General features: G+C 41.6%; 1 protein-coding gene across 10 annotated transcripts in view; it reads right to left on the bottom strand.

The window, feature by feature from the left end:
• The window catches only part of WASF3 (WASP family member 3), a 66,818-nt gene extending 40,820 nt beyond the window's left edge, over window positions 1-25,998 (bottom strand). For 2 of the 10 annotated variants that reach the window (XM_065050575.1, XM_065050612.1), the window contains exons 1-3: window positions 25,886-25,998; window positions 4,933-5,022; window positions 4,128-4,243 (exon numbers count right to left, since the gene is read on the bottom strand). The gene's annotated coding sequence lies outside the window, so the exon portion shown is untranslated. Of the gene's footprint in view, window positions 1-4,127; window positions 4,244-4,932; window positions 5,023-12,869; window positions 12,920-25,885 lie in introns of all 10 variants that reach the window. The other 8 variants (XM_065050542.1, XM_065050605.1, XM_065050585.1 and 5 more) reach the window with 6 other exon arrangements.
• Between the last annotated feature and the right edge of the window lie 899 nt (window positions 25,999-26,897).

Genomic DNA, 26,897 nt, shown 5'->3' with positions numbered 1-26,897 from the left:
ACAAGTCTTCCCCTTTTACTAGCATTTCAAATTCAAATAGCGAAGTTCTACCTACCATTAACTTCCTAATAACTCAATGCATAATCCTTGTTTCAGATATTTCATTTGGTTTGGCAGGGGTTTTGCTTCGTTTTGTTTTGGGTTGGGGTTTTTGTGTGTTGTCTTTCTTGGGTTTGGGGGATTTTTGGTTGCGTTGTTGTTGTTTCGGGTTGTTGGGGTGGTGTTTTTTGTTTGTTTTGGGAGGATTGCTGGTTGTTTGTTTTTTTAAATAAAGCCAAAATTACTGACAGGCATCAGTAAAAGTAACATGTTTTGATACAGTGATGTTGGCTTACAAAACCTTATTTGCAACACTAAAGAGACTTCCTTGTTATACCATACAGTAACTCCCATTATGAGACAAATAAGCTACTATAAAACCATAGTGAGCCTCAGACTAAATACAGCAGTTACTCTTCTCTAAAAATCCCCTTTCAACACTTGAAGGTTGAAAAGCTGTGTTCCGTGAAATCTGGCATTGCATCAACAGATCTCCATGGAGCTGGCTGGGTAAAAGTGCTCCAGAAACCAGCTTCAAGGGGGAAGAGGTGGGGGGGAGGGGGGAAAGCATTCTTACCACATATAATCAATCACTAATAAGAGGCTTAAGCAACTTTTTTCCCCACCTAAAATCATCGAATCTCAGCTTGGGTTACTGGGGATGAAGAGGTTACCAATGACAATACTAATTTTTAAGTCTGCTTTCTCACAGCATTTCAAATCGGCTCATTTAAATATCATTTGCAGAACCTCTTGCTAACAAAGGTCTTTCTGTCTTTCTTCAAGACATATATGTATATATGCCTTCAAAATGTAAATGCAGCTTTTTTAGAGTCTATGAAATTTCGGGATCTAGCACTGAACATTTGGAAGTACCATACTGACTTACAACTATCTCTGCAATTCTCCTCTTCTAGTCAATGCCAAGTGTGGGTGAATGCCAAGTGTGGGTGAGTTGGGAGGAAAAATATAGTATAATAGTATTACATAGTATAATAAAAGTAATACTGAACAAAATACATGGAACCCACAAGAAAGCAGCACCATCCATCAGTGGTTTTCCACTTGCAGACCTCTGGGGATGTTCAAAGACTTCAAAAGGAATTAGGAAAACAGTAACTAAGGTTAAAGACTACATTAGCAAGTTGTGTGGTACAATAGGAGCAGATAGACCTGCAGACCAGAATAGTTGGTGCTGATGATCCTGCATCCATCTTATTTATGGGTTTTTTTTGTAGGGAAGCAGAAGTATTTGTTCCAAACAAGCTCTCACCCAGTCTCATGGCCCATCAGATGCTGAACACCATTAGCAGCTTATAGAGGTTCAAAACCAACAGTTTTATTTTGTTTTAGTTTTATGACAACAGGGTGGAGAAAAAGAGGCAAACACTGCTTGAAGAAAAGCAATCATCTTAAGGCTGAAAACCTGAGATAGTATTTTCTGATTGTAGCTCCATCTAATATCTATGAATGAGGGCCCCCTGGGAAAGGAGGGTGTAAAGACACTCTACGCACAAAAGTCAGAGGTCCACCTCTCTTCTCTTGCCCTATAATACACTCAGGTTCCCCTACACTTGGGGAAGGACCTCATCTTTCCCACTAGCTGGCAGTCAACCTTATACCAAATTCCTGGCAATACAGCCAACTAAAGCCCACTGAAGAGGGAATGGACTGCCTAAATCTAGCAACTGCAAAACAGTATCAGAAAGCCTATTACAGGAAGGTTGCACAATACCTGCATTATTAGAATATCTGTACACCTAGATGTTAAGTTTAGTCTCCAAATTCGAGAAAGGCAAGAAGCAGCATTGCAATTATACAGTTGAGAGGCACAAAGCTACCTGATGATGCTGGGCAGCACACGAGGCCCATAGAAGGATCAGAAATTGGACCTAGATCACACCAAAACTTAACAACAAATGCTTCAACCACAAGATGAGGTATGTTTTCTTCTCAGAAGCAAAACCCAGTTATCGCCTTGGGATCCACTCCACTTACAGTTGTTTAAGACAGTTGTAAGCCAGCCACTGCTTGATTTAATTAAATGGATTATTTTCCTCACTCCCTGTTTCAACATTTCTGTTGTATAGCTGCTGCTCCTGGCTGAGCTGTTTTCAGGGCTGGAATCGGATTGGATGTGTGCAGAAACATAATCCAGAGGAAAGAAGACAAAGCAGTTTATGGATTTATTACCCTTATGGCTGAGACTACATAAGTGATAGTGATAGCACTCAAACTGCTTTAGTACAAAGAATGAAAAAAAAAAAACCCCACAAGGAACAGTGACTTATTCTAACCTCCCATTTTATACTGAAACATTCCAAAAGACCAGTTAGTACAATTAGTTGTAAAGGTGAGTAGCAAGCTAAGCACATATGATTACCTAAAATGTGGTAACTAGACCTGACAGATCAATAACTTCTTTCTAGAAGAAATGACGTCAGTGTTATCCGAGGAGGAGGATTTAAATCTCATCATAGAATCATGGAATATCCTGAGTTGAAGAGACCTCATGAGGATCATGCAGTCCAACTCCTGACTCCACACAGGGCAATCTAAAAGTTAAATCAGATACCCAAGAGCATTGTCTAAACACTTCTTGAACTCTGACTGGCTTGGGGCCACAACCACTTCCCAGGGAAGCTTGTTCCAGGGCTTGACCACCCTCTCAGTGAGGAGCTTTTTCCTCATATCCAATCTGAAGTTCTGATGCAACTTCAAGCCATTCCCTCATGTCCTGTCACCAGACACCAGATAGACAAGATCAGCAGCTCCCTTTCCGCTCCTCGTGATAAGGAAGTCGCAGACAACGATGAGGTAATCCTCAGTCTCCTCCAAGCTGAATAACCCCAGTATCTTCAGCTGCTCCTCCTAAATCATGCCCTCTAGTCCTAGTCCATCCTAGTGGTAGCAATACAGGCCTATGACACTAGAGAGCTCAGGGCTGTTGCAATTTTCTGTCACCCTCTTCTGCCACACTTCTCAAAAATCACATAGAAATCCCAGCCAGCTGAGAAGGTCAACAAAAATCTTATTGAATAAAAGAAAGTAAACATTTCTTATCTATTTATTGCTCAGGCTTGCAGAGGCATCTGTCATCACAAGAACTGTCTTACATGACATCTCACATATGCATTGCCGATTCTGTTTACCTTGTTAGCCACATAACTACTGTATGCCTGCATCACCTCCATCTTCTTCTGAGAGCCACACACTAGAGAGATCAGGGGTTTTAAAGTCAGCTGCTGCAGTCACCACAGGTATGGATTAGCTATTGGAAACACCTTTGCACACACACTCATGTATGTGCACACCAGTGTGATGACTGAACACCTAAGAACACTAAGTAATATATATATTAAGAGGAATAAATTTCATTTATTAAGCAATATGCTAGTCCAATAATCTAGTAGTGAAGTATATTTTCAGTCGTTGATATGTCCATTTGGTTTACCAAATTTCTTGCAGACTGTTTACTTTCCTTCACAGGCTTCTTCCACCTTTGAAATTTACAGCCAGTTATCTTTTTTTCAAACAATTTCAGTATATTACAATCAAGTCCCTTTGCCTTTTAACAAGAACAGCAGGAGGGGCAGAAGGGGGAAAGAATGAGGTTTCTTTCATCCTCCTCCTTCCAAGGTTGTTGCCATACCTTCCACATTTCTGTGCGCATGATATTACTTCCTCATCCCTTCATCCCTCGTAATAGCTTCTCACTTGACACTGAGAATGCACACATACACAGTGGAGTTTTACAGAACTCCTTTCTTTGAGTTTTTTCCTAATTTAGAGTGCAATTTCTTCCACAAAATATATGCTGATAAGCACACTGAATATCATCACACATATAATCAGAATTCAAAATTAAAATAAGCATATGTGAATTTCAGTAGAGGGGACAAAGTGTGCCAAAGGATGACAGCCAGGGTCACCTTTAGGACACAGACAAAGTTAACAGCATCCTGAAGCCCCATTGCACACTTTCCTTATTTCAGAGACCGTGAAGCAAGGCTGGCTATAGTTTCTGCCAAAGGCAGCACTGTGGTGTGCAATGCAGGAAGAGAGTACCTGATTTCTCATACGAGTACCTAATACTACTTTAACATCCTCATCCTCTTAGAAGGAAGAACAAACCTCCTCTCCAGCTTCTTCCTGCTCAAAAGGTTTCTCTTTCCCACTGCAGAAGCAGACAAGCTGTAGTCCCCTAAAAAAAACCAAACGAACCTGCACTTAGATTCTAATAAAATTGTTTACTTTTGCAGTGTCCTTCATTAACACTGCCCAGTGTGTCCCACATCTTAAGTCACATGGTAAAGTACACCACAGTTTTCATACTTCACCAACACAACAGATAATCCTTATCTAAAAGTGAGGTGTCCACGTCACAGCTGAGACAAATTGGGGAGCAGGGGGATTCTCTCCCACAAAGCTAGTTTAATATCAATAAATAGAAATATTTTATTATCCTTTGCACTTTGAATCGGTCAAACATTTAACCTCAGCAGATTTAGTTTAAATCTCTAAGACATCAGCAAAGTACAGATTATACATGGTAAAAGTAATTAACAGATGCAAATGTATAAATCCAATATCTCATGAACATCCATGAATAAATTTGGTTTTTACACAATAAGATTAGTGTTTAAATTATACTAGCCTCCTGGGCTAACAGTGCTTTTCACATTTGTTTCAGGGCCTAATACAGCCTATCTTTAACACCACAACAACATAAATCTTCTTCCCAATGCTAACTCAACACCTTCCAGACAGTTTCACGCACCATCATTGGTCTTCAGTTTAAGGACTTACCACAGTTTTCAAAACTATTCGTACTAAATTCACACAAAGTAAGCCACAAGGTATGTTCAGTAAGAGCTTCCTTGAACAGCTTACCATTTAAAAAAGGTAGCGAATATCCTTTCTGTTTACACGTTTGAGAAGACAGCTGTTCTGTAACTTGCTGGCACACTCAGGTGGCTTTACCTGCAACCAAAGACAAATTTCAACTTAGCTTTTCAGTAACAGGATAATTAAAGATACACATTAAAAAAATCAGGTTCTGTGATCGGTTAAAAAAGCTTACTAAAACATGCATAAGCAGAATCTAGACATACTTTCAACTGTTTTGAGCTAAACATTACTTCATGTTACAGCTTAGACTTTTTTCAAGGTAAAAAAAAAATAGCTTTTTAACTGCCAATATCTGCAGAGGAGGTAACTCTTACCCACATAAAAACTGTGGGGATGAAAAATATCTAAGATAATGGCCTACAGTAAAGCATAATAAAACACCAGGTTTGAGTCCTTCTGGGATACTGCACAGTAAATTAAATACTACTAAACACAAACCCGCTAAAACAAAACAAACACATTAAAATAGCAATGAAAATCTCTTGAAAAAAGTATCATGATGTTTCCATGGAAATATTACAGATCCTAGCATCAAGAGAATATTCTGACTTACAGATGAACATTTAGCCATATACTATATGTTTATAAAATACATTTTTTGTGGTTAAGACATAGCTGGCCTTTCTGCAAGAACTGTACAAACATGATCTCTAAACTAGATCATTCGATCATAACAGAATAATATAACAGTCTACATATGATGAGAAACTTCTTCACTTTGAGGGTGACAGAGCACTGGAACGGGCTGCCCAGGGAGGTTGTGGAGTCTCCTTCTCTGGAGACATTCAAAACCCGCCTGGACACATTCCTGTGCGATCTGCTCTGGTGAACGTGCTTTAGCAAGTGGATTTGACAAGATGATCTCCAGAGGTCCCTTCCAACGCCAACCATTCTGTAACTCTGTGATCACCACAGTGTCTATGGTGCTGCACTACATACACAGGATCACTGCATCCCATCCTACGGTGGAAGAGCTGTCCGCTCAGGTCAGCAATGTGTGCACCCTATGCAGGCATTGAATAAGCAGAGAACCACTGTGTGAACTGTGAGGATGAGACTCCTGCATAGTTTGCACAGTGCAATGAAATCAACTATCCTGACATATATTCCAGGGGTTAGTACAAACCATTACATGGGTAAATAAAGATATCAAGACATGGTCAATGTCAAACAATTTTTTATCTTTTTAAAAATCAGCGTTTTCTGATTTTTTTAAATAAGTAAACTATCTTTTAGAAGACCAAGGATAAACCAGAGAATAAACACTGGACACTCACACAACATGTTCTACATTTAAGATGCAGTTATGACCAAAAAAAAATTGCAGATGCATGCAACATGAGATACAGAAAGGCAAATATATTTCAGTTCACCATTAACAATCCAGCAATATCTGTCTACTGGCATAACTGAATATACACACTCCCTTTCAAACTGATTCTTTCCTGTAAAATCTGTAAAACCTGTAAAAAAAGAGCAAAGAAATACCAATTCTTACTAATTTTCAAGTACATCACTGACTCCTCTACCAAATGCCCCATTTGACTCATGTTCACTGAGTAAATTACAGAAAGTATGAACAGTTTCAACAGGAGATGATTTTAAAGATACAGAATGCATAACGCTGACTTTTGGTTAGAAGTGTATCTCCACCTGAATTTTATTTAAAATCAATGCTTTATAACTTTCTAAACAAGACTCCTAGAAATGAGGAGATTGCATGCAAGCAATTTGGAGAACAAGCTATATGGCACACAGAGGATTACTTCAGAAATCCACAGGAAAAAAAAAAAACAAAACCACAATACACACCATAAAGGATTTCATGCAAGACATAACTTTTACACAGATTGAGGATTAAAAGTATCCAAATGGCAGGTCATCATCAAAATGGTGAATAAAGGATTTTATTCCGAAGTCTGCTTTCTGGGGAGGGGTTTTAAAACATGGTTTCATATATGGAGATCCAAAGCTTACTACTGTAGTTTGAATTACAACGTAATTGTTTTGTCAATGTGCACACACAAAAAAGAAAGCAGTTAAAATCTTCAATACTGATTTGGCTTGTTCGCTTCCTTCATGTATTCCATCTTAAAAGCACAAAGCTAAAATCTTTGGATACCAACACTACAACAGACATTTGGAAAACCCAGACAGTTTCTGGAGCCTTCAAAGAGCAGAACCACACATGAATTAGTGGGTAGGTCCCACTTGGTCTCAAGTACTTCCACAGTAGGATGGGCGGCTCTTCAGCAAGAGCCACACAATCAATTACACAGAGCCAAGGGGCCTCTGGGTGGCCCATCCTAAGCAGCTTTCATGAGATTGATGAAGACAACCAGAAAGTTTATCTTTAAATTAGGCTTGATCCAGATTCCAGCCTTCAACTTGGGCACATAAGAGAAGCAGCGTAAAGAACAACACAGCAGCTCACGTTTTCCAAGCAGTCTTTAACTTTAGATTAAATTGTTATCTAGCCCAAACTCTGAGACATCCAGAAACACAGAGTTAGTTAGGACACGCACTGTCCTTGGAACGCAGAGAACAATCTGCCCTCTGCCAAGCCCTTGAGGGACAATTTCCTACTCTGTAGCTTTCCAAAAACCACTTTGATGGTCAGACTTGGTCACAGCCCCCAGTGTGTCCTCTGCCACCAATTCCTTCCAAACAAGTTCAAGCACTTGCAGTTTCTCTTTAAAGCACAGGGAGATAACAAAGTAAAAACATCCAACCTGTTGTGGAGCACCTGGTATCTCTCTTATCCCTCTTTCACTCATTGGATTATGGTAGAAATATTCACTGCATGACTGACTGTAGCAGTCCTTTAATGTTGGCCAGAGGAGATCTATCTAAACTGGAGGCTGCCAAAATCCTAAACATCTTGTGGAATTTATCTGAGGTGAAACACTTGATCTTGAGAGATTTTGCAATCTACAAAACACAGTCTGTCAAGTCTGCGAGCCAGCCAGTAACAGCGCTGGTTTGTCAGACATTCCTGGCTGATAAGCAGCATACTAGCATTGATCAGCGCCCACGTTATCTCACCTCTTCAGTACATCAACAGTAAGAGGCTTGCCCAGGACAACATTTTCTTTCTTAATGGTCAGCACTGCTTCTTTACTGCAAATGAAGCCCAGTGTAAAGATAAGGCTATACCACAAATGACTCGTACCAATGACAACAGACAGGAAATTAGCTCTTTCACTTTCTCATCTTTGATCTCAAAAGGAAAGATTCTCCAACCACTGACAAAGAAATCTAATCTCTCTGAGAAGGAACAAATTTCAACAGGATGTCAATACTGAAATGTTTTCAAACATGTGAAAATGCTTGCTGGCAGCATTTACCATCCCCAGCCTTCACAGATAAAAATCCTAATCTCACAGTACAAGTATTGGGTACTATAAGCCTGCCCCTTCTCCCAGTATAGCCCAGCACTCTTCTCCAGAAGTTGGAGAAGGCAAAGAGCTTCCTCCTCGCTTCACTCCCAGCACCCAGAGATATCCCTTAAGTGCTCTGCTTAAAGGAATGCTGCTAGCTTTGCAGCAAAGTGGAGACCCACTTGAGTAACAACACTTAAAATGTACCTTCCTGAGCAGACTGCAGCCACTGCCATTTCAGTTGTTGCTCACCCACACATTACATAGCATAGTTTGACAGTTGATAACATTTCAGAACATGCTGCTTGAAATAAAGAGGTATCTTAAATTCTACTTTCTGGAGCATTCAACCTCATTTCTTGCGGTTAGTAGATAGTGCTACAAAGCACAAACATCTAGACAGATGCTTTGTATAAATAAATACCCCAGACAGAAAGCAAGCCTGTGGGCTTGTTAAAGGGATGAGTCTAAGGCCAGATGGAAAAGACAGAGGTACAGGCTTTCAAGTTAAATGCTTCACTAAAAAAAGTGGATATGGTAACATGAGCAACACAAAAACGTTGCCAGACAGCTAACAGCCAACATCCAAAGCAAATAGTGGACTTCACCCCAGCCTGAACAAAACCTAAGATTTTCTTTCGCTTGAACTTCTCCATAAGTAGCAGAGGGTCATGCAGCTTGTGTCCTACTGTTTCATAACACTAGAGAGAAATGCGTAAGGGAAACATAAAGCAGCACAAGACAAAAGCCCACTGAAAAACTGTTAGTCAAAAACATCACATGTACACCTAACACCACTAAAATGAGAACCTAATTACTAAGATTGATAAATGAAATTTAGTGGGCTTCAGAATGCCTAAAACAAAAAAAAAAAAAAAAAACACCACACACCAAACACATGATGCTATTTTTTTTAAAAGGGAAAAATATCACATCTATAAAAAAGCGCAACAAGGAGGCAACAAGGTCGTACGTAATGGTCTCTTACCCAGCACTGCCATAGCTGACAGCCAGCTTCAACCCCATGGAATCATAATTACGCAGATGGTCACGGGCTGGATCAGGAAAGCAGCTGCTCTCCCTACCACACCCCATCCCAGGGCAAGACATTTTTTCATCTGGAGCTAGCTGAAAGTAACCACTTGCATCACTCCATGGCTAATTCCCCTATAGAATGTACGTGAGAGCAAAATGGCAAAACAGAAAAGCACTCAGATTCAACGCTTGGAGACCAGACGGCTCATCCTTCACCCTAGCAGACAGAAGGATGATTTCTGGTATAGACCTGGGCTCATGGAAACCTCACCTTGCCTGTAATTATGTTGTCCTCAGAAGCCAGATCCTTTATTTGAAAACCCATCACAGATATGAAGCTTGTTTCCTTTGCAAACTGCTCTGTGATTCCTTAAAAGGCTTTTTAAAGTACAATAATAGCAATGGAGCCTCAAGAAAACATTGGACCAATATTTGTTGAAGATGGCCACCTGACCAATATGGAGGAAGAAAAAGCTGAGGCATTCAATGTGTTGTTTTTTTCTTTTTCCTTCAGTCTTTAGTAATACCAATAGACATTGAGCTGCTCAGTTCCCTGAGTCAGAGGACCACAAGTGTGCAAACAGTGACTTTCCATTTGTGGACACTGAAATTGTAGGGGATCAGCTGTATCAGCTGAATGTTCACAAGTCCATGGGCCCTGATGGAATTCGCCCAAGAGTTCTGAAGGAGCTAGTGCATGTTATGGTGAGACCCCTCTCTACTATCTACCAAAGGTCTTGGGAGTCTGGGAGGTCCCTGCTGACTGGAAGCAGGGCAAGGTTATTCCAATCTGCAAAAAGGGTGAGAGAGAAGACCCAGAGGACTACAGACCTGTTAGTCTAACCTCAGTTCCTGAAAAAGCATGGAGAAGATCTACTGCGTACTACTGAAAGGGACTCTGAGAATAATGCAATTATCAGGCACAGTCAACATGGGTTCACAAAGGGAAAGTCCTGTTTAACTAACTTGATATCCTTCTATGATAAGGTCACCTGCTCAGTGGACAAGGGGATGGTGGTGGATGTCATTTCTCTGGATTTTAGTAAAGCTTTTGTTATTGTCCCTCACAGCATCCTTCTGGACAAGTTGTCTGGTTGTGGGATGAGTAGGTTCACGGTGTGCTGGGTGAAGAACTGGCAGATGGGCACAGCTCAAAAGACTGTAGTGAATGGATCTACATCTGGGTGTTCCTCAGGGTTCAATTTTAGGGCCAGTTCTGCTCAATAGATTTATCAAGGATCTGGATGCAGGAGTTGAATGCATCATTAGTAAGTCTGGTGATGATACCGAAGTGGGAGGTGCTGTTGACTCTTTTGAGGGACAGAAGGCCTTGCACCAGGATCTAGACAGATTGGAGCATTGGGCAATGATTAATGGGATGAAATTTAACAAGTCAAAATGCTGGATTCTGCACCTAGGACAGAGTAACACCGGGCACAAGTATAAATTGGTAGAGAAGTGGCTGGAGAGCAGCCCTGCAGGAGGGGACCTGGGGTGCTGGTCAACAGCAGCTCAACACGAGTCAGCAGCATGTGCCCTGGCAGCCGAGAGAGCAAACGCCATCCTGGGGTGCATCCAACCCAGCATGAGCAAACATCAAAAGAGGTGATTGTCCTGCTGTATTCGGTGTTGGTGCGGCCTCGCCTTGAGCACTGGGTGCAGTTCCACAATTCAAGAAAGCTGTGAAGGTCCTTCAGTGCATCCAGAGGAGGACAACAAAGCTGGTGACAGGGCTGGAAGGAATGTCCTGTGCAGAACAGCTTGGTCTTGGGCTTGTCTAGTCTGGAGAACAGGAGGCTGAGGAGCTACCTCATTGCTCTCTACAGTGTCCTGAGAGGAGAAGGAGAGGGAGGTGCTGAGCTCTTCTCTCTGCCACCCAGTGACAGGACACATGGGAATGGTTCAAGGCTGCACCAGGAGAGTTTAGATGGGATATTAGGAAGCATTTATTAACCAAGAGGGTGGTCAAACACTGGAACAGGCTATCTAGAGACGTGGTCAATCCCCCAAGCTTGTCAGTGTTTAAGAGGCATTTGGACAATGCCCTTAATATGCCTTAAATTTTGGTCAGCCTTGATGCGGTCAGGCAGTTGCATCAGATGATCATTACAGGCCCCTTCCAGCTGAAATATTTTGGTCTTATAAACAGTTCTCTCTCACATGTACATGCTTAGGTATACATGTATGACTGTTTAGTTTTTACTATTTATAAAGCCTTTCATATCTATAAATCTATCTCTAGATATAGATATAGATGCATATGTCACTATATATACAAAACCTTTATGAAGGTTCAGTAGGACACAGACTGGAAGATATTTGTGAAAAGCATAGGGTTTTTTCCCCAGCTTGAAAGTCTCAAAAAGCATTTAAATTGCTTTTAGACAGACATAGGTATCATACAGATTAATCATTAAAGAGCTATCATTTATAAAATTAGAACTCAAAGGAATTAAACGGTTAGTGACTCCTTACAGTTGATCCAGGAGGTTCAGTTAAGGACATTACTACATAAAGAAATAAACAGGGTGAGAAGAGAGGGAGAGAAATGAAAGCATTTTTAACAGGTGAAACTTATGTATTTAATTATTCCATTTTACACCCTAGCTCAAGAGCTATTATTGAAAGAGATTAGCATACTCTAGTATTAAATACATGGTTCAAGTTTATCCTCATTTCTCAAGGGGTTATTCCCCCCCCAACTCCTGTTTTTAAAGGGCCAGATGAGACAGGCAGTTTTGCTTATTTCTTTTGGGTCTTTTTTGTTATTAACATTTTTGCTTACAAGCCAGTTAAACTAAAACAGTTTTGCATGGATCTGTGACCTCAAATCTTGTTCAATGCAGAGGAGCTTAGCAGTTTAGGAAGATCAAACAAATCACAGAAATCCAGAAGTATTTGAAATAAAGTCCACTTTTTCTTTCAAAAAGAAAGCTGCAGTGGCTTAAAGCCATCATGCCTGTTACCATGAGATTTTTCTGGTTTTAATTAAAGTCTGTTTTCATAAAAGGGAATTTTAAAACTCCTTCTGCTTCATGCTGTTTAATACAGGTAATGAAGATAAAAGTATGAACTTCATTATCCTAATTGCATAACCTGTCCAGGTTATCCTACTGCTTTACCATGAGACAACAGCAAGCAGTTGATACTAACTCAAGGGATCAGATTCACCTGTTCACACTAAATATTTTCATAAATTCTCTTCTTCAGACAACTCCAATATCATTTTCACAGCAATGTTTCTTATTTTCCAACAGGGAGGAGGTGGAAAGCAGTCAGCTGCCACAAATGCAGTATCTTACCATGAAGATATTTTGAAAAATATCCATTTCAACTACATCTGCAGGTCCTGCTCCTTTTGCCTTCCTCTATTGAAGATTTTAAAAACTACAAATAATGTAGATTGTTTTCAAGAATTAAACAGAGCTTTACATCATGTCAGATGCAAAAAAGATAGCTAGAATTGTACAGTTATGTGGAATAAATCTCAAAACACCTTCTTACCCGTCAGACTCCCTGTATCTGATCACTTCAGGTCAGCCTTTCTTTTTCTGCTTTTAATAAAAAAAAAGTACAATATCACATAAAATTTTGGACAACAGGTCAATGGGATTTTGGCTATCAGCAGAACTCTCTTTTCCCCTACCCACTTCTTGCTCTTTGAAAGATAAACTTGCCCAAAGGAGAGTTAGGATTTATTCTTGGGAAACTGAAACCCAAACCAGACCTTTACACAGAGTGACACTGCAATGGCAATGCAAATGCACACAACCCCTATTGCCACAAATACAAGAGCTCTCCTCAGCGCAATGATCCATTCCCTCTAGAGGGATTATGACACTTTTTTTTTTTTAACCAAGCCCAGTAAACTAAGATACAGCTAACTAGGCCTAAAGTATGACTAAACTTTCCCAGTTCTTGTACAGTTACAATCTGGCTGATAAATATTTCTCTACTACATTCTACCTTTGTATTAAATAGTAAACAGACATGAGAAAAAAGTTTAACATTAAATCTTGTACCAGATGCAGTTCTGAAGCAACAAGAAGCAAAATAAAAGTGATTATCCAAAATTCACACAAAAGTAGAGGAGAACACATGAGAGGCGTGTTTTCAGATTTCATGTCCCTTTGCAACTTAACATTCTTTGACATCTCTTTCTGCAAGACAGCGGAACACTGATTTAATGGCTGCAAGTGATATTATGCTATTAACAGTAAATAATTGCTTTTGAATTGCTTGTGCTCTGGGATGACAATTTATCTGTGCATTAGGAACAAAAAGTATTAAAAAATAAAGAGTAGGTGAAAACAATTATCAGATTAGTTGAGTGATTTATAAAGCATCCTCTCAACTACCAAGAAGCTATCTGGCAGAGACTACTCATTAATGAGGAAGAGAACTTTGCTTTCTCCAAAGCCATTAGAATAGCAGTATCTGTTCCTGGGTACAACTGCTGTAAATCCCAATCTTACACAAAACAGTTAACTAACATTCTTTGTTTGAGCAGGAAGGGGAGGACAGGATACCTGCGAGTATTACATATTAAAAGGCCAGCTGTTCCACAGATCACATTCTTTTCTATTCAGAATAACCAAAAGTTGTTTCAAGCCTAAATAAAAAAAATGGTACTCAAGCTTCCCGCTTTGGTCCAGTTTATTCTTTTAAGACCCAATCAGAATCTTATTTAAATCAGCAAGTCCTGCATGCTCTCAACCAGCAAAGAGGATCAACACTTCATTGTACACCTGCAGAAAATGGGGGGGGAGGGCACAGAAGGCATATTTTCTAGAACACTAGCAATATCATGCAAATTAACTGCTCCACAGTGAAATTAAATTATTTCTACAGTCTTATCTTTTCTAATGTTACATTTATTCAGTATTTTGTTCAAAGTGAATTGAAAAACACTCAAAAATACACTTCTGACAAAAGAACAATTGTCCTTCAAGCTTTGTATTTCAGACAAGCTTTTGTTTCAAAGTTTCCTCCATATATTTTAGTTCTAAAATATAAGGTTGATAATCTTAAAGAGAATATATTAACTTTCAGTAACTCTCAATCAAATTCACTGGTTTTATGCCTCTAGATTCAACCCACACACTTCCTACCCTCACAGTTACATCTCCCTGTTTTCCAGTCAGTGCTACAGAATGTGATTTCTCTCCATTCTTTTGCTATCACTATAATTAAATGAACCTGGACAAACTTCTTTGGGTATCTGGGACTGTTCTACGCTGTATTTATTGTTCTGTAATGAAGCAGAAAGAAAGTTATCTTTGACCAACAAATCAAAGCTGTTCACTGTTTAGACTGTCATCCCTTGGGTTCACAAACTTCAATGTATTTTCTAATGCTTCATATTCAAAGGCACTAACAACCATAATTCTACCAACACGAACAAGAGTGGGGATACTCAAATTACAGATTTACAGCCATGGGTCTTACAGTTAACATCACAGTTACCATAGGCATAAAATGAAGCCTTATTTATTCATATCTGAACACCAACATTTAGGTTTAGCTTTGAAAAACTTAAAAAAAAAAAATTACAGGCTGCCTGTTCTTCTCTGGAGCCCAGCAACTTGGTTGAGGAAAGCTCTTGCCAAGCTATGACTAGCATTTAGCAGCTTAAGGGCTAATGGTGCTTGTTGTTTCAACCTCGACAACCAACTCTAAGGAGACACCATTAAGCTTACAAAACCATTTGACATTTGATTCTGCTGAAAATACAGTTTTACTAAATGTTTTGAAAATAAAAATCACTTCTTCCTCTTTTAGAAATCCATGATGATGCCAGACATATGCTTGTTTTCCAAACAACAACTGTTAAAAAGAAAGAATACTCCTTCTGATGTTCCTGCCAAAAATAACATTCTGTGGTTTAAAGAAATCTGATAGCAGGCAGTTCACTTAGTTGAGGGAAGAAGGCTTTACATTTGGCAAGGGTTTACATTTAATGTCTTGCATCTACTTCCTTCCATCTGAAGTTTCTTTGGAGATGAATGCAGCAGTGGAGAGGGTTTTTGTTGTGGTTTGCTGGAGTTTGGGGTGGGTGTTTGTTTGGGGTTGTTTTTTTTCCACATCTCCAAGCATTTCACTCTTTTTTTTTTTTTAAAAAAAAAAAAAAAGCCATCTGTGGTTTTTACCAGAAATGACACAAAGAATTTCATCACTATGCATTTCTTTCTTACGGGGAATACTAGGATATAAAGGATAGTTTGAAAGAGAAGTAGAAGACTTCAGAAGAAATGCACAGGAGGGAGTTTGCAGCAGGAGGAAGCGGAACAGAAAATCCAAATGGGGAAGTAGCACAGAACAGAGAACATCAACAGCTTCATCTTAAAACGTAGGACAGGGAGAGGAGGAAATGGACTTGGGGTTTCAGCTGCTGTTGTCACAGGCGAAAAATAAAACCTGCCTGCTAAAGTGGTTATTCCACTGCTTTTTCAATAGTCTCAGATTAAGAGATAGAAACAGAAACAGGCAAATTGGACTACATACTGCATAAGACTACTTATTATTTCTGTGCATGTCAAAAAGCCACAATTTTAAGACAAGGTTAAATCTGCTCCAATATTTGACTTCATTCATTTTACTAGACATCAATTAATAACGCACAGAATTAGTAACTGGACCAATTTACTAAGTGACGTAAAATACTCATCAACTTGAAGCAACCGAAACAACAGAAGTTCTGGAATTTTCCCCATTTGTGGAATTGTATTCACTGATTCCCAGCAGTTTTCGCAGAGTTATAAATCCTGTTGAACAGAACTTTGTCACCACTATCCGAGATACAGAAATTCCTGACTGCTGCTAAACCTGCTTCAACATCAAGCCAACTGGTCAGACGCCACTTCAGACAGCCAAGTGACCAAGAATATGATCTCCCACACGACATCAAGCTGCAGCTCCATGCAAGCTTGGAGGCTCTCAGAATTGCTAGTATGGCAACCAGAATAACATTATTGCAAAGCACATACCTTCTCCAATAGAATGACAAATATTTTAGAAAAATAAGGTCAGAAACCCAATGATCTGATGCAGCTGTTTCAGGCTAATTAATAGCCTTACGGTTAAAAACCCAATAGCTCATTAGTCCGTCAACACGGACGCTTTTCCTGACATTAGCAGTGCAAATCCAGCAAAGAAATTCAGCAACTAGATATTAAGTCTTTGCAGCATTATTAGCCTGAGGTATAACTAAGTGTTGCTCCTAATCTTATCTATGTGCTTGGGTAGAATCACCCACCCTGAATCAAAGGATGCTTGAAATTTCAAGATAATCTACAAGAGTATGAGCAGTGTTTGATGACAGAAGCAAATGCTATAAGAGTTACATTTCATTTGAGGGCTGAAAGACTAAACACCTAAGTGCATTTTCAGACACACGTCTTGAAGGCATTTGTACCTCCAACATTCGGGTATTCCATGCTTGCCATGCACAAGCTCTATAACTCTTTATTTGCTGTAAATAAAGTGATTGCTACAGGAAAGATGTATAAGACCTGTAAGATCTGAAGAATGGAGAGCTTCAAGAGAAGCAAGCTGACTGAGCTGAGCGAGAGAGGATCCCTGTCACGGAGGCACCCCGAGGTTATTTTAAGGGACAACAGGGTCCAAAACAACTTTTATTAAACCGGTGAGAAACAGGGTTTTAGCACTCCAAAAGTGACTTAAATAGAGGTTCGGATACCAGTTGAGGAAAATTATTAAGGGGCAGCAACTAATACAACAGGTGGTCCACAGTGTGCATGCACGTGGCTTCACCAAAACAATGCCGGAGCCAGCCTTGAGTCCCGGAGAAGTACACACTTGCCTGAACACGGTGCGGGATTATTTTTAAAGAGATACACATACTCGTAGTGAGTACGGGAAGTGTACACTCGCGATTCTGCGAGGGTAAATTTATAATACACTCGCTATCCTGCGAGGGTTAATTTACTTACACGTGCAAATGTGCACGGAATATTACACGTGCTTATGTGGAAGCACGGGAGGAAAATACACTCGCGATTCTGCGAGGAAATAATTTATACATGTGCTTGTATTGAGCACGGAAAGTTACACGTGCATATGTGCACGGAAGGAAAACATACCCGCGATTCTGCAAGGATTAATTTATACGTGCTTGTATTGAGCACGGAAAGTTACACGTGCATATGTGCACGGAAAGTATAAATATACTCGCAATCCTGCGAGAAGTTTTACTCACAGCCGTGACAGCAAGGCAAGCGGAGTCTCCATCCCGGGGATGGGGCTCTCAGCGGCAGCATCTTGCTCGTGCTCCGAGAGACCCACAACAAAGGGCAGAGTCTCGACGAGAATCCTGTTTTTATACTGGCTGATCAGATCTGACTGTAGGCATTCTAGAAGCTTCTATGCACCCCCACACTGGCTGCGGGTGCCCCTGAAGCCTCCAAACATGCCCCATACCGGCCGCAGGCGCCCAGCGGCTCACTGGCGCCTCGGCACTCCCTTCTCCTAATGGCCCTGGCCAGGGTGTTCTGGGGCCAAACAAAAGAAGCTGTTAGCCTCAAGTAGCAGAGAGAGAGGGAGATGTGCCTACTCCTTCCATACTGAAGGAGGGAGGGGGAGAGAGGGGGGTTTGCATTCTGCCACAATCCCCTCCATCTAGAAGAAAAAAAAAAAAAAGAAGCTCCTGAGATGATAGTTCCTGGTTCTTTCTACAAAAAGAAGGGTGGATAGCACGTGGTTTGCACATCTGTTTATCTGGCGTAAGCTGGCAAATACCCTTTTCCTACTACACAGTTAGATAACCTAAAACTGTAACCAAACCACTTGTATAACTGTACCAAGACATCATATTTAAACACAACAGAGTTAACTGCAGCCCCACTCCAGCTCCAGAGCTGGCACAGAGGTTAGAAGGAACTTCAACATTCAGCCATGTGCAAAAAAACCCCAGCAATACATGTATAAGTCTTCAAATTCAGCATAAAATAATCAAGCATAGGCTTCATTTGAAGCGATGTGTTATCTCCTCCATGTTTGCAGCTGTTTAAGCACTCAAAGCAACAGCGGCCAAGCTTTAAAAACAGTACTTTCCCAGGAAATAACTCTACAATAAACCCATGCTGATACAAGTTCCAGAGAAGTTCAACATTCCATACAAAACTTAGCAGCAAACTCTAACTGCTGTAGAAGAACTAAAAAGCCACATTCTCACTAAAGTCTCCTTTCTAATCCAGAAGTTCAAACTCTTCATTTTTCATCCACATGTAATGAGGCAGAAGAACTTCTCAAAGAAGTGTGTCGAAAGGCTGTCTGAAGTTTCAAAAAGCCTCCCAGGCCTTCTCTTGTAGCACACTGCTCCCCACAGCTGCCCATTGCTCTGTTAGGACACAATCAAGCACACAGCACATGAATGGTTTTCCTCAGCATCATGGAATACCAACCTTTCCTACTACAGGATTTCAAAACAAACTTCAAGAAATCAATTCCAACATTTGCTGGAATACTGTTAACATGTTTTGATATATTATGCCTGTCACCCATTACATACACAAGCTGTCCAAGTATTACTCATTACAAGCAAAACAGTTGCTACTATGAAGATGCACAAGAAACCTGGGATCCATTAGCTGAAGAATTAAAGTCTCCAGCTATGAGGCAAGTATGTGCCTCAATGCCATTTAATCTTCCGAGTCACAGGAATGCAAAGAGAGACTTCACACCTTTACCAACCTTATTTTATTAAGTCAGTTATGAATCCAAAGGTTATACACTGCTGACTTGCTCTAACAGGCCTCTCTGCTCACATACACAACAGCAACCCAAACGCCACTGTACTTACCTTACAGAAGTAAAAAACCAGAAGAGACAGTTTAGCCCTTTCCAACCTTCAAAGGCAGGCATTGCAACAAGAACAGCAGTGCTAGGCTGCAAGAAAAAGCCACTGGAGAGGGAAGAGTGGGCAATAGCTGCGTATATCAGCTATGACTGCACACATTCACTATAAACCTTCAAATAAGGGAACACTCACACTCAGGTGGCCATTACAGCCATCAGCACTGGAATAAACTCATCCTCAAATTCAATCTGAACCCCAGGCCCTTTTAACAGCCCTGTCAATGGTATCATGCTCTGCAGCAAGTGATAAGCAGATAACTGGTTAACCAGTCCAGGGAAGTCTTTATATATACACTTTATATAATGTTCTCCACCTATAAATACAGCAGATCTCCAGTAACTCCCAACTTACTGTCCTTTATATACAACCTTAACATTATGTTCTCTTTGTGCCAGCAGCTAGACTTGAATTAAGCATTTTTATGCTATTATTCATGCTCCTCAGTCTTCACTGATGAGGTGCTTTGTTCACTTTCAGTTTCTATGAATATATCAACAATAAAAGGAAATATTTTTGCACGCGCTATCTTCTCAACAGCTGGTGAAACTCAGGTCCTCTAAGGACTCTCAAATACTACTAAATTATACCCATGAGGATCATGCAGTCCAACTCCTGACTCCACACAGGGCAATCTAAAAGTTAAATCAGATACCCAAGAGCATTGTCCAAACACTTATTGAACTCTGACTGGCTTGGGGCCACAACCACTTCCCTGGGAAGTTTGTTCCAGGGCTTGACCACCCTCCCAGAGAGGAGCTTTTTCCTCATATCCAATCTGAACTACCCTGATGCAGCTTTAAGTTGTTCCCTCGTGCCACATCAACAGACACCAGGGAGGCAAGACCAGCACCTCCATTTGGCTCTCATGAGAGCTGCAGACAGCGATGAGGTCATCCTCAGTCTCCTCCAAGCTGAACAACCCCAGTACCTTCAGCTGCTCCTCCCGAGTCATGCCCTCATCTTTGTTGCTCTCCTTTGGACACACTCTAATATTCTGGTATCCTTATGCTCTGGAGCCCAAAACTGCTGGTATATTTTATTCCAATTACTTCTGCCTTCATAATCTACCAGCAAACATAAGGCTGACAAAGGACTTGAGAATCACCATATGTATCTATTCTAGTGCAAGTGCCTATTCAGATACCAAAAACCTGGCCCAAAACACGTTAATGCAGAGTTGGAACAGCCAAATAGACCTTTGCTTTTAGACCAGCACAAGAGGAAATATAACCTCTGCATAAGCCTCCAAAAAGTTTGTTTCACTTAATGGTGATGTGTATTTTTCATCAATGTAAACTTATCTGTACATACTGCTGTGTAAGCAAACAATGCTTGATAGAGTTTTTACCGCAATAAACTATTCTATAGTTTCTGTATTGGGCAGATTTCCACAACAGGGATGCACAATAAAAGCTCATGCCAAAGCAACAGTGAAATAAAGTTTTGATTTATGGAACTAGAGAGAAAACAAGCCAGGATGTAATTCTGTGCACAACATTTAAAAGTCTCATTTTTTTCTTGTCCTGAAGAAAAATACATTTAAGTCAACCTAAAATTCTGGTTTTGACAGACTAATGGAAGTTACGACTGTCTTAGCATAGGCTACTGCTATTTATATCAATTATGATGACTGTAAAATATGAACTCCAAACAGATTCAAATTACCACTGATATCTATACATACTTTATCTATGTCACCAGCAGTTTAAAGTTGCATTATATTCGGAAGACTATTATAAAACCTAAGTATCTACAGAATGCAAGATTAATTCAAAAACTAAAGCAAAAATATCTGCATGCCAGCCGTGTCCAAGCCACATATTTTAGTTATGCTATTATGTTCACTAATGTTTAGCCAATTCCCTAACTCAGCACTCAATAGTATGTGTCAGTTCTTCCCAGTCCTTCTTAACAAAACACTCCTGCAAGGAGGTTTGCAGTTATTAATGTTTAGAAGAAAACCTACACATTAGGTATAATCCCTTTGAAAGCACACAAATAACAGGGAAATATTTTCCTGTATTGTTTTTGGCTTAGACTGACATCTGGATTTAAAAAACACAAACATCAATCAAGTTCAACCTGAATAATGCTCAATTTTTCTCCTTATAAGATGTATTTTTAAAATACAAAGTATTATTAACTCTGAGTTGAAGCATGCCTTCTCACATGGCACGAGTATAATGAGTATTAAAAATATAATAGTAAATAAATTGGGCATAAAGATGTTCTATGCTTAATAGAAACACACGTCCCTTATCACTGTATTTGGCTACGAAACCACTCTAAGAATACAGAGATGATATTTGTAACTAACATGGAAGGAACTCCAAGAATCTTGAAAAGCTAAACAGAGAGATCCACCACACAAAAAAAAAATCCCAAACACATCCAGTGATCAATTCTAAACCCAGAAAACATCATGAGTTTAATGGCAGAACATTTCAGTATGTGAAAAAGCTAATTTGCAATGTGTTGAAATTCAGAACACCTATAAATCCCTAACACCAATAAATTTGGATTTGTTTAATTAAAAACCACACAAACAAGCAAATCCAACAAATGCTTACAATATTAACAAGCATTCAAGAAAAATTCTCCAGCCATCTCACCTGCCAAAAATAAAGGAATCAAACAAGCTAAGCTCCTAGTTCACAGCCTAAATGAGCACAAAGACTTTCATTTTGATCTCCAGATGTTTCTACACACAAATGTCTTGATTTTTTTCGCCAATGTTTTGTTTCCCCTTTTGGCAGATGAAAAATAAATTGCATCTATCAGCAGCTGGAAGTATTTCAGTTACCCAAGTTTTCAAAAGAGGGGTGAAAAACAACAGTGCTTTTCCAGTTAAAAAACCAGCCTAGTGCATCAGCTTTTACAACAGGTTGGCTTCTGAACAGTCAGATCTAAAGGACAGTAGGTGTGAAGGAGAGCACTCACAGGTTAAAGTTGAATAAATCTGTTGGAACTTCAGGTTATTTTCATTATTATACCTAAAGGCAGGCTAAGTTCTCAGGAACACAAGTAGCAGTTCTGCTACAGAGCTAAGGCTCAAGATTCCTCCATTTGATTCTTAGTAGAGTCACTGTTGTTCTAGCATTACAGGTATTCGGTATGTGAGTCTTCCATATGGAGAAGTTAATACTCACCCTCTACCTTTTTCTCTGCTCTTTTAAGAGAATAAGCAGTTACAATCTGTGACCCACAGAATTCCCCGTACAAGGAAGCTTCTGAAGGCAACGTACAGTTCTATGTAACACTGGAAGACCTGCATTTATAATCTGATCCTATTAATGATCTTCATATACCAAACAGCTTTAAGATTAGAGAACTAAGAAATGAGCCTGATAAGAACAACTTGTCCCCATCAGTACTGTAAATTAATATCTTTCTGCTACTGAGGTCATTCACAAAACTTAGTATCACAACACACAGAACACACATTGCCTGGCTAGTAACTGAACCTAGCAGTGCAATTCACCCAAAGCACAACCTGTAGCTCAATATCCCATGCAAGCAAACACAAAATAAAAAGAAGTCACAGTAACAACCACAAGAAGTCCAAAAACTTTAATCGACGTCCCACATGAATGAGGAACACTACATCATACTTGAATTTAAAAGGCCAAAACGTGCTGTATTATACAACCCATATCAAATTCAAGCATAGTTACAAGACCATATCAAGTACACACCAACTAAAGACAGACTCGCAAGAGCAGACTGCAATTATTATAACTGCAACAACATTTCTTGCTCATTCCTCACTAAAAGCAGGCAAGAGAGCACTGGAATACCGTGCTATGGGAGGGCTCGAAAGAACGAAGACTTAACTGCATATATTTATCTTTTTACATCACGAGTCCACCATGAAGTTCTCTCAAGGCTCTTTCCCACTCCAATTACTACAAATTACACCAAGATGTAACTGTTCATGCAGGAAGTTTAATCAAAAAGGGAAGACATGCAAAAGCATGAAAACTAATTCACTGCCCAGGTGACATTGATGCAGTCATTCAAACACTCAGCTACCATCAGCTCTTCTGGAGCTCTTGAAAGTATCTGCTCTAGTTTGGTTTCGTTTTTAGAAATCCTGTCCTGTCCTACTAATCACTGTATATAAGAAACTTCAAAATAATATTCCTCTCATCTATCACAATATGGCTTTTCTTCCTCTTTCCTCCATACAGGACTATTGCCTGTAGACACTCTTGTTTCAGAGAGATATATGGCACATAGCTTCTCACTGCAGAATAAAGTAAATAAACCTGAGCTAAAGTAGTCACACCAAGGAGCAGCTGGTCTCCAAGAAGTTTATATTACTACTCCTAAAATCGTAACCCTTTGCGACATGTTGTGCAGACAAAGCATATACTGAAAAATAAAGCAGGTCTATGCTGCTATTAACTATGAAACGTCGTGTGTGTTGTACCATATAAATCAAAGATAAAACCTCAATAACTTACCCCGCTATGAAAGGCCCTTTACTTAAAGCACAAACAATCCTATTTCTGACATATAAAGTCATCTTTTATTACTTCCATGGACAAACAGGAAGATTAGAAAAGATGGTACAATTTCAGTAACATTGTATATAATCAAGACTATTTCAGTATCTGGGGTTTTTTTTCCTCTTTATTTTAAGAAAATAGCCATGGAAAAGACAAAAGTTCAATTATATATTATTTCAGTACAACAAAACGTTGGTGTTCACACTGCCACTAGCAACACAAACACAAAACTAATCCTCCAGCAAACAATAAGAAACGTTTGCTTTGCACAACTCATCCCCAAAATTCAGGTGGAAATAAATGGAGCTTCCACAGTGCTCAAGGGGAACATGGTCTGGTGCTGGTCTCAACTGAAGAGCTGCAGGTAAGACCTACAGGACTTACTGAAAGCCACCTTCTTTCTGAGTAAGAATGACCCAGGGCCTTTATTTCAGTGCATCTTTATTTCAGTCCGTGCATCTTAGTGCATCTTCTTCTGATGAGAACTTAAAGGCAAAAGTAAGCTGTAACTCAACACCCAACAAAGCGCAGTTCCACAGCTCAAATATGGGATTTAATCTTGAATCTTTTAAGTTTGCAAGCATTGTAACTTTAACAGGTTTCTAACTTGGGTATTAGTCTACACAATTATTACATATCACATCACCCTCCCTATATTAAAGACCACACAACTTAGCATCTGAGCCACAGACGGCTGTAGCTTGGGAGAGTGTGCTGGAGGTAAGAGCTGCAGCCTTATTCAATGACTTCATTCCCTTCCTCAAGCACACGCTATTAGCTACTATGAAAATACTGTACCAGGCAATTTCAAAACAACAGTCTGTCCCATATAAATGAATACTTTTTGATTCCCTAATTAAAGCTTTGAAAGAAAAATAAAAAAAGGCCAGTCTTGCATGATACACAAGGCAAAACAACCTCCTTTTTCACCCTCAGATTTCAAGTCTCTTGAAGTTCCTGACTGCTTTCATAATTTGTCCCCCTCTTTTTCCAATAGGAATACTTTCCCCTCATTCCCTGTAGTTCACAAAAGCAGCACAAAGAACCACAGCTAGACAGCTTTTTCCTATTCCTACACAAAAAGGGTACAAACTAAACCATTTGTGCTTTGAAGTATTTTCTATCAAGGAATCTCACAACTGCATCCAATAACCTGTCACTCAAGAACTGGCCCCACTTCACAGACTGTTGCTCTGTCTAAAATTATCGGTCTTTCTCTTGTTAAGTTACCTGCAGGGATCACTGAACTGTATGAGAAACAAGACGAAAAGAATAAGTATTTCTTAACTGCTTTTCAGATAGTGTTAGACATGCAGCAGTTGCAGTAAATCCCTGTCTCCAGATGCCTGCACTCACTCAGATTCCCCACTTCTCGGCAACACACTCACTTCAGAAATGTGGAGAAAAAAAAACAATTAATCTGCAAAAACCACGAGTAGAAAAAAAAAAGGGGGGGGGAAGTTTAAAAGTTCCTGAGCTGTCAAGTACTCACAGCACCCTTCAAAGCCAAAGACGATTATGTTTAAGTACTTAAAGACCGCTGGGCATCAGAAGAGACTTGCCGGTGTCACGCCGCGGTGCAGGTGCGAGGTCATTCGTGGGGAAACACGAGTGGGGCAGAGGCCTCCGAACGTGCGGTTCTCGGGGCTAGGCACCGTGTTCCCCGCTCCCGGTCGGCGCGGTCGCTGCGGGAACCGCAAGTTCCAGGGCCTGTTTCCCGACCCCACACCACGGGAGCTCCGCAACCCGCGCCCGAGACCGAAATGGGGACGGGGAACGCGCCCTGCGGCTCTGGGGACCGGCGAGGGGCCGAGGCTGGCAAAAGGGCTCGAAACAAAGCGTCCCCTTCCCGGCTGAGGCGGGAGGACCCCGGGACGGGCAGCGCAGCCCGATCCGGAGAAGCCCCGAGTGACCCTCCGCTGCCCTCACCGCGGCTGTGGGGAGAAAGGCGCCGCGGCCGTGCTGAGGGGGCTCCCACAGGGAGATTATCCCCGCGAGTAGGCGGCGAGAGACCGCTAAAAAGCGGCTGGTCCCCCTCAGCGCCCCTCCCGGCGGCCGCCCGGCTCTCAGGAGAGAGAACGGACCCCCTGAGCGTCGTCGTCGCCGCCGACCCCTCGCTGCCCCGCACCCACCTGGCACCGCGCGCCGCCCCATCCCGCACCGCCGCCGCTCGACCGCTCCAGCCGCCGCCGACCGCCTTCGCGGGCTAAGCCTCCGCGCCCCCGCCGCCGCCCCGCCCCTTCAGCCTCTAGCCCCGCCCCCTCGCCTCCCTTTTTCTCCGTGCCAGGAGGGGCGGGGAAAGGCCCGCCAATGAGAGCCAGTGCTCCACCACACACATTGCTGATCGGCGTGAAAAGCACCCAATGACAATGCCAGGAGGACGGGGAGGGTTGTCAATCAGTGGCCACTACCTGGGGTTCGCAAGAGGCCGGGCGCGGGGGAGGGGGTTGTTTCTCGCTGGCCAGCGCGGCTGTTCGTTTTTCTCCCTCCCTGCCGCGCTTCCGCCGCGATGTGGCCATACAAGGGTCCGGGATGTGGAGGCTGCCCTGAGGCTCCTGCCGCGGGGCTGGCAGTCCCCAAGATCTACGTGCCCCTCAGGAGCAGCCGCCTCTTCTCCCGGCCCCAGGGCCACGCCGATCCCGGCCCCGCTTCCAGCCCCACCGCGGGGCCGCTCTCGCCCTGCTCCGCCTGACCCCGGTGCCCGCACCGAGCAGGGTCCCCTTTCCCTCGGGGCTGTGCCTCCCCCGCACGCAGGGCGGGGTGCGGGCTGCTGTGTCCCGGTCACACCTCTCCCTTCCCCGCACCTCTGTGGCCGCCCCTTCCCCACCCAGCCTCTGGCTTCGGGCCACCCGTGCCCGGTCCCTCACCGCCATCGCGGCCATCCTGGGCCTCCCCCTTTTTCCTCGTTGCTCATGGGGCCTGTGCTCTCATCTGTCCACTGGCATGGCCACTTTTCCAACTGCCAGACCCCTGTATCCTCATTCCCAACAGCCACAGCATCGCCAGTCCTCAAGACCCAGTTCCCACTGAGTCCAACTTCAGGTCATCGAGCCCCCAAGAGATTCACGTTCACACAGGCACGCACCCACACCCTGACGGGGTTCGGGGTTCTGGTGTGGCCACAGGGCCTGTGCCTTGTGAGGG

This window comes from Columba livia, chromosome 1, assembly GCF_036013475.1.
Source record: "Columba livia isolate bColLiv1 breed racing homer chromosome 1, bColLiv1.pat.W.v2, whole genome shotgun sequence".
NCBI classification, from domain to species: domain Eukaryota; kingdom Metazoa; phylum Chordata; class Aves; order Columbiformes; family Columbidae; genus Columba; species Columba livia.
Note: the sequence above shows the minus strand (reverse complement) of the source record. Positions and strands in the feature narration are given on the sequence as shown.